The sequence below is a fragment of the Thunnus thynnus genome, chromosome 22 (assembly GCF_963924715.1).
Source record: "Thunnus thynnus chromosome 22, fThuThy2.1, whole genome shotgun sequence".
Taxonomy (NCBI): Eukaryota; Metazoa; Chordata; class Actinopteri; order Scombriformes; family Scombridae; genus Thunnus; species Thunnus thynnus.
In genome coordinates this window covers 6,817,779-6,829,648 of record NC_089538.1, presented here as the reverse complement: position 1 = coordinate 6,829,648, position 11,870 = coordinate 6,817,779, and the positions used below count along the sequence as shown (strand labels likewise).

Below are 11,870 nucleotides of genomic sequence, written 5' to 3'. Positions count from 1 at the left end.
CTTGCAGCAGCAGAAAATGGGATCTAGATAAGGATTAAACAAATGGAGACTATTAAACATAATACTACATGTGGTTTGTACAAGAGAGCAAAATGCGGATACTAAAGCAGATTAGAGATGAAGTATCTTTGCTGACAGATTACTTAGTGGATTCAAAGGACAAGCATGGATCAAGCAGTAGCTTCTCCACATTAAAAGGTTTGTAGGTGTGAGGAAATATGTACAGAACTTGTCAAGACCTGTGGTTCTCAAACTGTGAGGCAGGCTCCCCCTGTGGGTGTTAGAGGTATTGCAGGGGGAGCAGGTATGAAAATAAAAGATGCAGAGTGGAAGTGAAGTTTAAAGCTGCACTTATCACTATTTTTATCTGAACAATAGCTAAATGACTGTGTAATGTTAAAGGTTTCGCTCAGAGTTACAGAGCCACCGAGAGTTATTACCCAACTCTGCAGTTCCGCATTAGCTATACAGGGATTTCACATTTTTTAGCTCATTGTTTTGGTTTTCAAGCCCAGAACTCTGATCTCATTAACCCTATTACCACCAGCAGCAGGAAGCTGATTTTAGTGAAATAACTTCACTTTACTTCACTCTTGGAAGCTGCCCCTCAGGAGTCTTCCACTGGCTCCAGAGGCTACGTTGACAAGCCATGAAACAAACAGTAGCAGTCGGGTTTAACTACTTTTTCTTGTTCTTTACTTGAAAGGTCACCTTCTCAGATATAACCGTGCATGTTCGAGCCAAAATGTTATCCGAAATATGAGTGTCGACAATGCAAACAGCAAATGGAAAAACCTTAGCAAGCAACCTTACCAACCAAGGCCACGGAACGGATGGCCATTTATTGGCATACGTAACGTCAAGGTAGAAAAAACATCACAAACAAATTGCTGAGCAGTTTGAAGCCTGGGCTTTGGACATTCAGGGATAATTTCTACATATGTTAACCTCAAGTTTTGGAGAAAAGAAACCAAAACTATCTGCATGGTTAGATACCACTGGAGCTAAGTAGCAAAATATGCCTTTTGTAAATTGGTTTAACTAACCCTTTCAAATGGTTTACATGGAGAATGGGGTTGCATGTCTTCTACTTCTGAAAGGGATGTGACAGGAGACGTTTGAGAACTATTGGTCCAGATCCAAATGCATGTAGGCAGTTTTCAATTGTTTTACCAAACATAGTGGTTCAACATCAAGCTACTTCATAAAGTGCATATCAGTGAAACTGGATACACAAATCTAAGAATTTCTTTGATTGCTCAACAACTTGAAATTGTTAATGCATGCCTCCCCAGGTATTTGTAGTAACATATAATTACCTCTTTTCTTCTCTTTTAATAAATCATTCTCAAAATTCAGTTTCCTCAAAAATAAGTGCATCTCTGAAAATATTACTTGCAAAATCTTTGTTTCCTGTGCCAAACTTAGCAAAAGGCAATTAAGTCCTTTTTTTGCAGTTCTAGATAATAGCAGTAAAGAATATCCTTACTATGAAAGCTGCATAGAGATTAAGTTTATAGTTAAGGCAGACTGTGGGTGTACTCATTTTATGGTGAGTGTTTAGAAAATGAAAACAAAGACAAAAATACAAAATATTGTGCCAGAGAGAAATATGATCATACATTAAAATGAACTAGATGGATGGAGGTGTAGAAATGTAAAAAAAAAAAAAAAAGTGCTTAATCTTAGTCTCTATTACAGTGGTTGAGCAGAGCAGCATTAAATGAGGGACCTGCCAGTCACTGATGGAGCTAATTCACTGATGTGTGAAGACATTTCTCATAAAAGTCCCAGTATTACCTTTTAAGAAAGTAAAAATAAAATATCAAATATCTCCTCTTTGGTTCGACTTCCTGCTTCCTGCCATCTTCAACTTCTCACCAGAAACATGAGTAATGAGCCCAGAAATATATATATGTGTGTGTGTGTATATATATATATACACATACACATAAAGCTGTACAGTTGTTGCAATGGTTTTTTTCTGTTCCTCTTTGCTCTTTTTTCCTCCAAAGAATAGCTGATTGTAGAAGCCTTGACACTTCCATCTACATTCCTCTTCACAATTTCTGCTTGTCCACAAGGATGCTAGACAGCAAGGCTTGATCTCCAATAAATTGCACTCCTCCTTCCATATCAGATATCTCCAAATATCCTAGCCAGGCGACACTCCTCCTGATGGACTCAGGGCTGAAAGGGATCTTCTGATCACTTCTTTAACCAACAATTGCCTGGTTAGAATATTAAAAGTCTCATTATGTTGAACTTATGGACATAAACATCCATCCCTTCCTCCCTTAGTCCCAGCTTTGAATTTAGCTTCCGACGTCCACACATCCATCAGTGCAGTGCTGTGGATATTCAAGTGCTGTTGTTGAAAAACAAGCATTCAGAAGGGGACTCATTAGGGGTGTGAAAACAGGCCGATGGAGCTGGAAGACAGAAGGAATAAGCAAGGTAAAGTGAATGAGATGGATGACCTGAGCTGCAGAAGCCCCGAGGATGATGCCACGATGTGACTGGTATACATGTTGCATGACAGCTTTGATTAAGATGCTCGCAGGCTAATCTACTGCCTCTCTGTCTCTCTGTCTTTCACTTTCTGACTCTGACATACAAATATAAACCAGGTAGATGGAGAGATGGTGGAAAACACAGAGGACAGAGGGAGAAGAAACATTCAACAACAGAATATGATGTTTGTTCATGAGCCTGCTCACAGACAGGCAGCCACCAACAAAATTCCAGCAGCTCCACAGCTCACATGCAATACCCATCTAATTCTATAATGCAAAAGGTAAAAAAAAAAATTAAAAAAATTAAGAATGTATTGACAGGCACACTAGTGTAGCCATGCTTTGTGCTACATGCTAATGTCGGCATGCTATCATGCTCACAGCAACAACACTAACATGCTGACATTAGTGTGTTAGCATAATGACATTCGCTAATAAGAACTGACCACAAAGTCATGAGTTTTGTACAAAATCTGAAGTGATATTCTAGTCTGGATCAAAGTGATGGACAATAATGAAAAAAAACATCAGGTCAGTGTTAATTTTTGTCCTTGTGTGGTAATGCAGTTTTGAAACTTTGCATTATCTCTTAACAATAATGTGACTTTCAGAAAAAATAATGAAGACTTGATGTTCACTATGAGGGATTACACAATAAGCAAGTTTCAAGTCTGCTAATTGATTTTCATACGATGCAGAAAATGAATGAAAACCAAATGGAACAATAGAAAAGCTGCATTCAAAGTAAACTTGATTTGCAGTAAAAGGACTAAAATATACAAAACCACTGGTGTGGTTCTGTAGACCATAAAAATATGGGGCTAGATATGAATTATAGTGTTTTCCCAGGCAAACATTTAAAAGATAAGGCTTAAGTTTTCAACAATGTTATTCAAGCACAAAGACGTCCACATGCATATCAGCTGCTATTTTCAGCTGCAAGATTAAACTACATTGTGCTAGTGAGTATTTACAGCAGCAGGTTGGTGTATGGGAGACTGACTGAAAATAAACTACAATTTAGTGCCTTACTAATGTGATTTTAATAGTTTTTGGACAACAGTGAAGGTCTGTGGCATAGAGGATATACAGGCTTTGAATACACACACAATAGCCTACTTGTTGGTACTTACCTAGTTAGTACTTACCTTACCTAGTACTTACCTACATGTTAGTAATACATGCATTAATTTAAGGGGTTCCCTCATTTGAATATCAGTTCCATGCATTGATGTGTTTTGTTCTCTGACAGAACCTTCACCATTATGATGTCAAACATTTCTACATTCCGTATGCTCTTAACTTGAGGTACACTAGCAGATCCTCATTCATTTGGTATCTGATTGCTCAGCGTAGCACTCGGCTCCTAACATCACTATGTAGTAATGAGTTTAATAATTTTGGACCAGAATCAGAGGATACCAGATTCAGACAGGAGGCAGTGCTGGCCTTGTGCAGTTAAGATGTTTACCGTACCGCTGTGGCAGGAGAGAGGTAAGGTTGACAGTTCTCGGCTCTGGGCTCTCGGTTCAAGGATCTTCAATCCAGGGATCTAATGGTCTCGTCTGGTTTGGCTCGCCATCAACTTCAAATCAACTCAAAAAACCTGACCTGCAGTCATTGATATAGCCAGAAATAATCATTAATCAATTTCCATTCTGATTTGTGAGGAATGATTAATTCCTTAAACCTCAACAAAATATATACATATAATGTAAAAAATCAACACATTTTAAATAACCTTTAAAGTAAATGAATTTCTGAGTAAAACATTGCTATTGTTTATCTTAACATGGTATTTTTAAATTAAAACAATATTACATGAATTACAGACCAACAGTGTGAACTTTACACTCTATATTCTTATGTCCTCTGTTCTTTTTAAATCAGATTCACTATACCAATGAAATATAGTACCCGACAAAACATAACTTAGTATGTTGCTTCAGTATTAAACAGTTCAGTAGCTTTACCAGCCAAAGAAAACATTGAGCAATTAAATACTCCACATGTCACATCTTTATATTTTTTCCAGTTGAGTTATCAAACAGTTTTAGTTTATATGAGCTCTACAACAGTTGGCACTGTTGAGCTGAATTGCACTGTTCAGCACGAAATGCTAATTTTTGTTAGCTCTAGGCTCATTCACTTGAGCTAGCCAGCTTAGCCTAGCATCCTGTGGTGCAGCATTTAGCTTAATTGTTTACTTTTACTACTACTCACCAATTCGGGAGTTCCTCAGTCACTCGGCAGGTTTCAGTGAGCAGCCTCTCACAAACACACCTCTACGAACTTACAACAAAGTACAGGCTGTTACCGTTTTGTTTTGACAACATTATATGGTGTTTTTACTGTTTTATCTGAGTTATGTTTTTACCGTTCAGCGGCAGGTCCTCTCTCAATAGTGTCACCCAGCGTCTGACTAGCGTATGCTGTGTAGTTTACCTACGGTGCTGCGGGCCTGCGCTCTGATTGGCTGAGGCACTTCTGTGCTGTTAACTCTTTGTGACCCGGGTTATATCAACAATCCACACTTTCTGAACCAACGTATTCATTCATTGCGTTCAATAAACCTGTTTACTGATTGTTACTGTTATTGATCGATTATTGTTTTTCTCTCTGTGGAAAACTGATCTCTTAAAAATGGACTCTGACTTTGTCTTTAAACGAGTCCAACAAATGAGACCATCCTCTTTGTATGAAAAAGAGCAACACTGCTACCAAGCAGACGTAAGTCACTGTAAATGCAAAGGTGAACTGTTCAATTTAATGTTACATTTGACTATAATATGATGTTTCTGTGAGCTGATTGTGCACTGAATCTGTCTTGCAGAAAATGATGCTGAGGCAGTTTATGCTCATGAAGCAGCAGGATCATGTCTCTGCTTATTTATCTGTCAGACACATGGAGACCTGGCTGCTGACAGGAAGAAACTTTATGGAGGAGTGAGTCAAATTGATCATTTATTTGACTCACTGAAAAGTGACATATTATATTACAGCCTTTTTTTCTTTTTTTTTTACAAACATTTAAAAGTTGTAGAAGATAACACAATCTTTTTTTTTATTTTTACAAGTTTCAGGAAATGATTGGGAGACTAGAGACATCTCCTCATGGCTGAACTGGTGAGTAAAGTAAAGTGAATCTTCAGACTCTAGTGAGATATGTAAACCTGCATGTAACACTAGTCTACTATCACCTTTATCATCTTACTGTTGAGACTTACTGAGAGTTGTTGATGGGCCTGGACCAGAGCGAGGAGACTCTGTCTCACCCAAATGGAGCAAGAGGTCTGAGAAGAGCTGGACAATGAAAAGCGGCTCTCACAGCTGCTGTGCAGGAAGGTCACACTGGAGCACCTTCAGATGTTTGTGTCAAACATCCACATAAAAGCAGAGGAGTCTGTACAAATATTCATTCCATCACTGCACAGCAAACTGCTGTGGCATTTTGGTGGCGCTCGGCTTCGTCCAGTCTCTGCAGGGGATGGAAAGCCAGCAGAGCTCTTGGAGCTTGAGCAGAGCACTGTGCCAGTGGTCCCAGAGGTGGTGAACACGACTCTGAAGTTCCTCCTGGAGGAACCAGAGACTGAAGACAAACTGAAGCTGCCAGCACTGAGGTTGGAAGACTGCTGACTGACTCAGCAGCTCCCTGTCTCTCTCAGTATGGACCTGTCTCTACACCTCTTCTGCTTGGGGTCTGCACTGTAGTTGGTCGACATGGTCAGAGCCATCTTCAAGAAGTTTGACCATCGCTCCAAGACCTTTAACCTGATGGATTATGATGAAAGCTCTTTCTCTGCCAGAGAGGGCGTCATCTCCGCAATCCAGGACATGGACCATGAGGTGCAGACTGCCACGTCCAGTCAGGCCCACCTACAGCTCATCACCTCAGAGGGGCTACAGGAGATACTTCTGGAAGAGAGGAAGGCTTCTCCAGAGGTCTCGCTGGATGAGTAGACAACCACTGTGACAACATCCATGTTAAAACTGGAGATCAATGTGGTCGTGTACATGGAGCCGGAGCTGGAAGTACTGCAGGAGGATGTGGAGGCTCAGAACTTTAATGTTAAAAGGAAGAAGAAGAAAAGAGTGTGTGCCTTCTTCCGTGGCATCTGGAAGACAATGTCATGCTGCTTTTGTTATTCCTCTGAACACTGAATCACATCAATGTCTCTGTAATAACTTACTGAGGGACTTCTGGAGGAGAGGGAGGCTTCTCCTGAGGTCTCACTGGATGTGTCACATCCTGCCAAGACTTTCTGTTGTGGTTGGATTCTTTGTGTTCTTGTTCTTTTGGGTTCCTGTGTTCACGCTGTGTGTTTTAATTCCAGTTCTTCTTTATGGTTATTGAGCCTGTTAAGTTTTCTGTCAGTATGGCTCTGTATTCCTTGGTTGCCATTGTCCACCGGATGCCCTCTGACTTTTCTGTTTTGTAGAGATTGGACAGTGTGGGAGAGGGCTTGTTTTGAATTGGACTTTTTGAGGGACTTCAAGACTTCTGGCCTTATGTCATTTGGGTTGCCTTCATTGGTTGGACAGTGTCACTGTGTTTTTGGTTTTCTGTTTGCCCTGTGTTTTTCCCCCTGTGTTCATGTACTCCTCCTTACACCTGCCCTGCATTCATCCTCATTAGCCCTGCCCTTGTCTCAGTGTTCTTCCCCAGTCTGCTGTCACCTTTACACCTGCCCTATATCAGTCTCATCATCCCTGCCCTGCTCCCGGTGTCTTCCCAGTCTATCAGCTCCCAGCCTGCTCCTGTGTCTTGTCACCTGTTCCTCGTTGTCTGATTAGTTTTGTTTTTATTTAAGGTCTGGTTTTCAGTTGAGTCTTGTAGGATCATTTGTTGGGTTTAGCTCCTACCTGCACACCTGGCTGTTCTTGTGATAATCAATAACTATGTTCTTCACAACCACTGTGATGACATCCATGTGAAGACTATTCATTCTTTCAAAGGCTCAGTCATTTCCTAAAACACCTGGGCACTGTAGTTTTTAACAAATGGTTCTCAAACAGGAGTAAATGGTGCATCAATTGGGGACTATTTTCAGCTGTGGATTGATACACATTTGTGATAGTGAGTATTTACAGCAGCAGGACAGTGTATGTGGGATTATCTCAAAATAAACTACACTGCCCATGTTCATGTAAATGAAGTAACATGTCACCCAGTGAAACAGTTTGGCTCAGTGATGTGTTTTTAACAGTTTTTGGACAACAACAGCGCTCTATGGCACAGTCGAAGAAGCGCTATCAGGCTTTGGGTATGCAGGCAGTACTTAGGATAAATTGGTAATGGTGTCATATTTTCTTAATGAAACTTTATTCTCCCTTAAAGCCCAGGATTATGTGATAACCACGAGGGTCGGTATAGAATGTGATTAAACATAACTTGATTTGACATGAGAGTAAATGAAAGCATTCGTTTAGGATTGTATTATGCGTTCAGTGCAGGGGCAGAAAATACATTCCTTCCCCGCGATGAAACCGGCTTTGCCTCGCTGTAACCAAGTTTCTCCTGCTAGGATATTTTTTTGGCCTAATTGCTGCCAGTGGCTAAATCCTATCCATTTGCATCGATCTCCTTTGAAGAGAGATGCAGATGAGCTTAACGAGTGTGCTAATTATGCTCGTTCGGCGTGGGGAGCCTGCTGTAACCGCAACTTTGTGTGTTTGAGTGTGTGCGCGTATGCATATTTGGGATTTTATGCTTGTGCATGCCTGAGAGTGTTTTTTTTTTTTTTTTTTTTTTTATGTGCATCAATGTCGGGTACAAACAACCTGACATTAACAAGAGTGTGACTCTATTTTAATGTCATTCAGTGGATTAATAATAAGTGTGAATGTCTCTTGATTGCATTGTTTGGTTGTTTGGAACGGGATATATAATCAGTTCAGTTATGAGTATCACAAACAACCCTGCCATGCAATCAACAATAGACAGAAAATGGAACTATTTTGCTGAAAACAACCACAGAACAATATTTTTTCGGTGTTGACATGAGTATGGAGACAAATGCTATTGTGTGTTTGTGTGTGTATACCTGAGGCTGTTTTGGTCCAGTGTATGTGTGTGTTCGCCGCTCTGCCAGCCAGTGTAATGGCGATGACTGGTGTTGTCTCCCCTAGCACAAAATAGCCTGGACACCCAGACAAAATGTCACTCGACAGGCCTGTCTCTTCTATCTCTCTCAGCCTCCTTTCCTTTCTTCCCCCAGTTCTTTCCTCTTTGCTGAAAGGGATGTAATGACATGGACGAGTGACAGAGCTGGAGCATGAAGAGCTGTGACACCGGGGCACAATACGTACATTTGTGACTAAACATCTCAGAGACATGAAAGCGCCTTAACAGATAGATAATTGGCTGTGGTTGCGGCATCTCAAAGCGAGCCAAAGACATTGAAGGGCTGCAACCGTCAAAACACATCAAGGTTAATGGAGAATTTCAGAAATGTGGGGTTCTTTTTAAATTTTGTTATCGGGGAGGGAGCACAGCAGGCGAAGCTTTCGGCACACAAAAGATATTTCATTGCATGCAGGGTGAAGCCGTCCTGTCTTCGATTTTGCTGTTTTCCCGCTGTATTTTCACTCTCAGACGCGAGAAACACAGAGTGTGACAGCGGAAGAGATGGATGACACTTCCAGATGACTTTGAGGTCTTGCTGGTGTTTCTGTCTTGTTACCTGCAAAAGAAAAACAAAGCAGAATCTTTATTTTTATGTTGACAAGACAAGCTGTTTCCACTTTATGTGCCTTGAATTAAAATTCTTTGGAGAGCAAAGATGCAACGCCACCAGATATACCTTATAATAAAGCTAAGAAGGATGGGAAATTGGATTTTCAAAACAACCCACAGCAGTACATTAAGCTGAAAGAAAAGGGAGATATTCCAGAGGTGCGTACACTTGTTTTTAATGTGAAAATGGATACCAAAGCAGCAGCAACCCTTGTTTTTTTCTGGATGAAAGCATCTACCTTTGTCACTGTCATCCTCCTAGCAAAGAGGTTGCACCAAGCTGAAGGGAAGTGTTAGGCAACAGCAAGTGTCATGTAAATGTATAAGTTGCAAGACAAGCTACCAGTTTCCATTTGTAGGAAGTGCTCACACGGTTTCTTCGTTTAAAGCTACTGGCGTTTTGCTCGACTGTTTTCACGAGAGCCAAATGATTCTTCGGACGGGAGCTCGATTGCAACAAGACAGCGAGCAGCTGGCAAACAATCTGAGGCGATCAGACGCATACATGCCCTCACGTCCGCACAAACATGTTGAGGTTTGAGGAGAGGACAGGCAGACGAGCTGGCTGAAGTGAGATGGATGTTGGCTCTTGGAGGAACCTCATAGCACACGGCTGCTGGGACTTAGAGATAATTTGCTGCTTGTCTGTGAAAACAAGATGTAAAGCCATACTTTATTGTTGTCCTTGCTGTCCCATCTGCCACGGGCCAGAATGAAAATGACCTGTGTGTGTATGTGTGTGTGTCTGTTTGTGAGTGGATTCTGTAGAGAGTAAGCAAGCATCCCTCTGCATACAACACATTCACCCCGCAAATCATGCCAAAGACATGTCCGCACATCTGCAAGTACACACACGCCCAATGAAGACAGTCTCACACAAACAGACCCGCACTTGCTACAGGTTCAGCTCACAGTTGACGGTGAAGGCTTGTGACTCATAAGGCTTATTTTTAATTAGTTACATGGTCATTAAAATGTGTTAATTGTATGCATTGTGTTAATGCTGTGTCAAAGTCAGCTAAGGACGAGGCTCGGCGGAAACTGTGGTTTAGCGACTCTCCAGTAATGCAGCGTGACCCTGTGTAATTTCAATATGATAATTGGAAGAAGTCCCCCTGCCCCCTCCACACAGACAGACACACGCACACACACAAACACACTCCCTCTCTGGACAAACTTTGGCAGATGAGAAAGCAATACAGCACCCCCTTTTGGTGGGCTCTCAGCAGGGATTAGTGTATTTTTATCAGAGGGTAACACCAACACTAGTCCTCAACACCTCTCCTGGCAGGAAAACACATCAAATATTAAGAGTAATTCACTAAAGCAGAGAAATTCACCAGTTCTTCCCAAATTGCAGTGATGGACAAATTGCAAATTGCTACGCACTAATGCACCCTCTGCACCACTGAGCCCATCATTCAGTGTTTTGCGGCAATTTGGTGCATAGCTTACAGTGATGCTGGGAAAAAAGGGCAGCATAAACCCCTTTCTAAAGCAACCCCTCTGTGGAGAAAATTAATTATTCATACAAAAGCAGCACAATAGTAGGTCTATAATTCAGCGCTGTCATGAATAATGCATTTCACATGTGAGGTCTTAAACAAAGCAGAGGTAAAAAATAAAAATGTGTTTGATTTTCTTTTCCATTTGTGAAATGGAGGTCAGTTAGTAACAGTGAATTGGGGCCTTTTTCTGTCTGCCCAGCTTAGTAGTGCTGGCTCCAGGTTTATCACAAAAATAGATGAAAATAATAGAGTGAATTCAAGTGCCTTCTTACTTTTACTGTGGGTGCACTGTGTCTATGCACTGCATGGGAGCTTTGAAGCACAACTAGAACTGACCAGCCACAGGATAATGCTTATACCCATATATACGTAACTTATACACGTAGCCTAAAGATATTACAGTGACTGCTGAAGTGTCACGTCAGTGTCAGATCTCTTTGGGTAGAGTTTGAAATCTGCCCTGTGGGTTGAAATAGTAGCACGGCAGTCGCCATTTTGGTTCAAGCCTACACGGCCCGGGGCCCTTTGGTGTTGCTGCTTTCAAGGACTCGGCGGAATGTCGTAAATAATTAGGACAGTGGACAAGCGAAGACCGAAGTGGAAAGCATGATATCAGTGTGTCTATCAGTTCAAGGCAAATAGCGGATTTTATACAAATCTGTGTTAGATAAAAAAAAAAAAAAAGCACAAGGCTCCTATAACTCACAATAACCTGTAATATAACCTTGTTTTATCTAATACTGCCCTCACACAAGGAGAGGCACTAAAAACATGGTTGCACCATACTATTTTTACTAGTTAAGCCTACACACATGCATAAACATACCAGAAATTAAACTTAAATGTTTTAATTCTAACACTTTTTAATTCCATGACTTTAGCTTATGTGACCATAACAGATTTGTTCTTCACAAACACGGTTGGCATTCGAACAGAAATAGTGTGTTGACAACATTTTTCCAGTTCAGATACAGTCCTTAACAGTGTTAATAAATCAATTATATTCTTAAATGAATTAAAAGAAATAAACACTGCATCAGTTACCGGTCCAATGAACATCCTTAAAAAACAAACTAGCCCAGGGCAAAACCTAATTGCTGACCGCGGGTG

The 11,870-nt window shown here is 41.0% G+C and overlaps 1 protein-coding gene and 1 long non-coding RNA gene across 2 annotated transcripts in view; one reads left to right on the top strand and one right to left on the bottom strand.

The window, feature by feature from the left end:
* nlgn2a (neuroligin 2a) overlaps positions 1-4,966 on the bottom strand; it is a 191,286-nt gene extending 186,320 nt beyond the window's left edge. Inside the window, exons 1-3 of the mRNA XM_067579432.1 lie at positions 4,894-4,966; positions 4,740-4,808; positions 3,993-4,127 (exon numbers count right to left, since the gene is read on the bottom strand). The gene's annotated coding sequence lies outside the window, so the exon portion shown is untranslated. The remainder of the gene's footprint in view (positions 1-3,992; positions 4,128-4,739; positions 4,809-4,893) is intronic.
* Positions 4,967-5,171: 205 nt separating this feature from the next.
* Positions 5,172-11,750, top strand: LOC137174257 (uncharacterized). Its single transcript, XR_010925323.1, has 3 exons — positions 5,172-5,246; positions 5,350-5,462; positions 5,594-11,750. It is a non-coding gene; the product is annotated as an uncharacterized lncRNA (long non-coding RNA).
* The last annotated feature ends 120 nt before the right edge of the window (positions 11,751-11,870 follow it).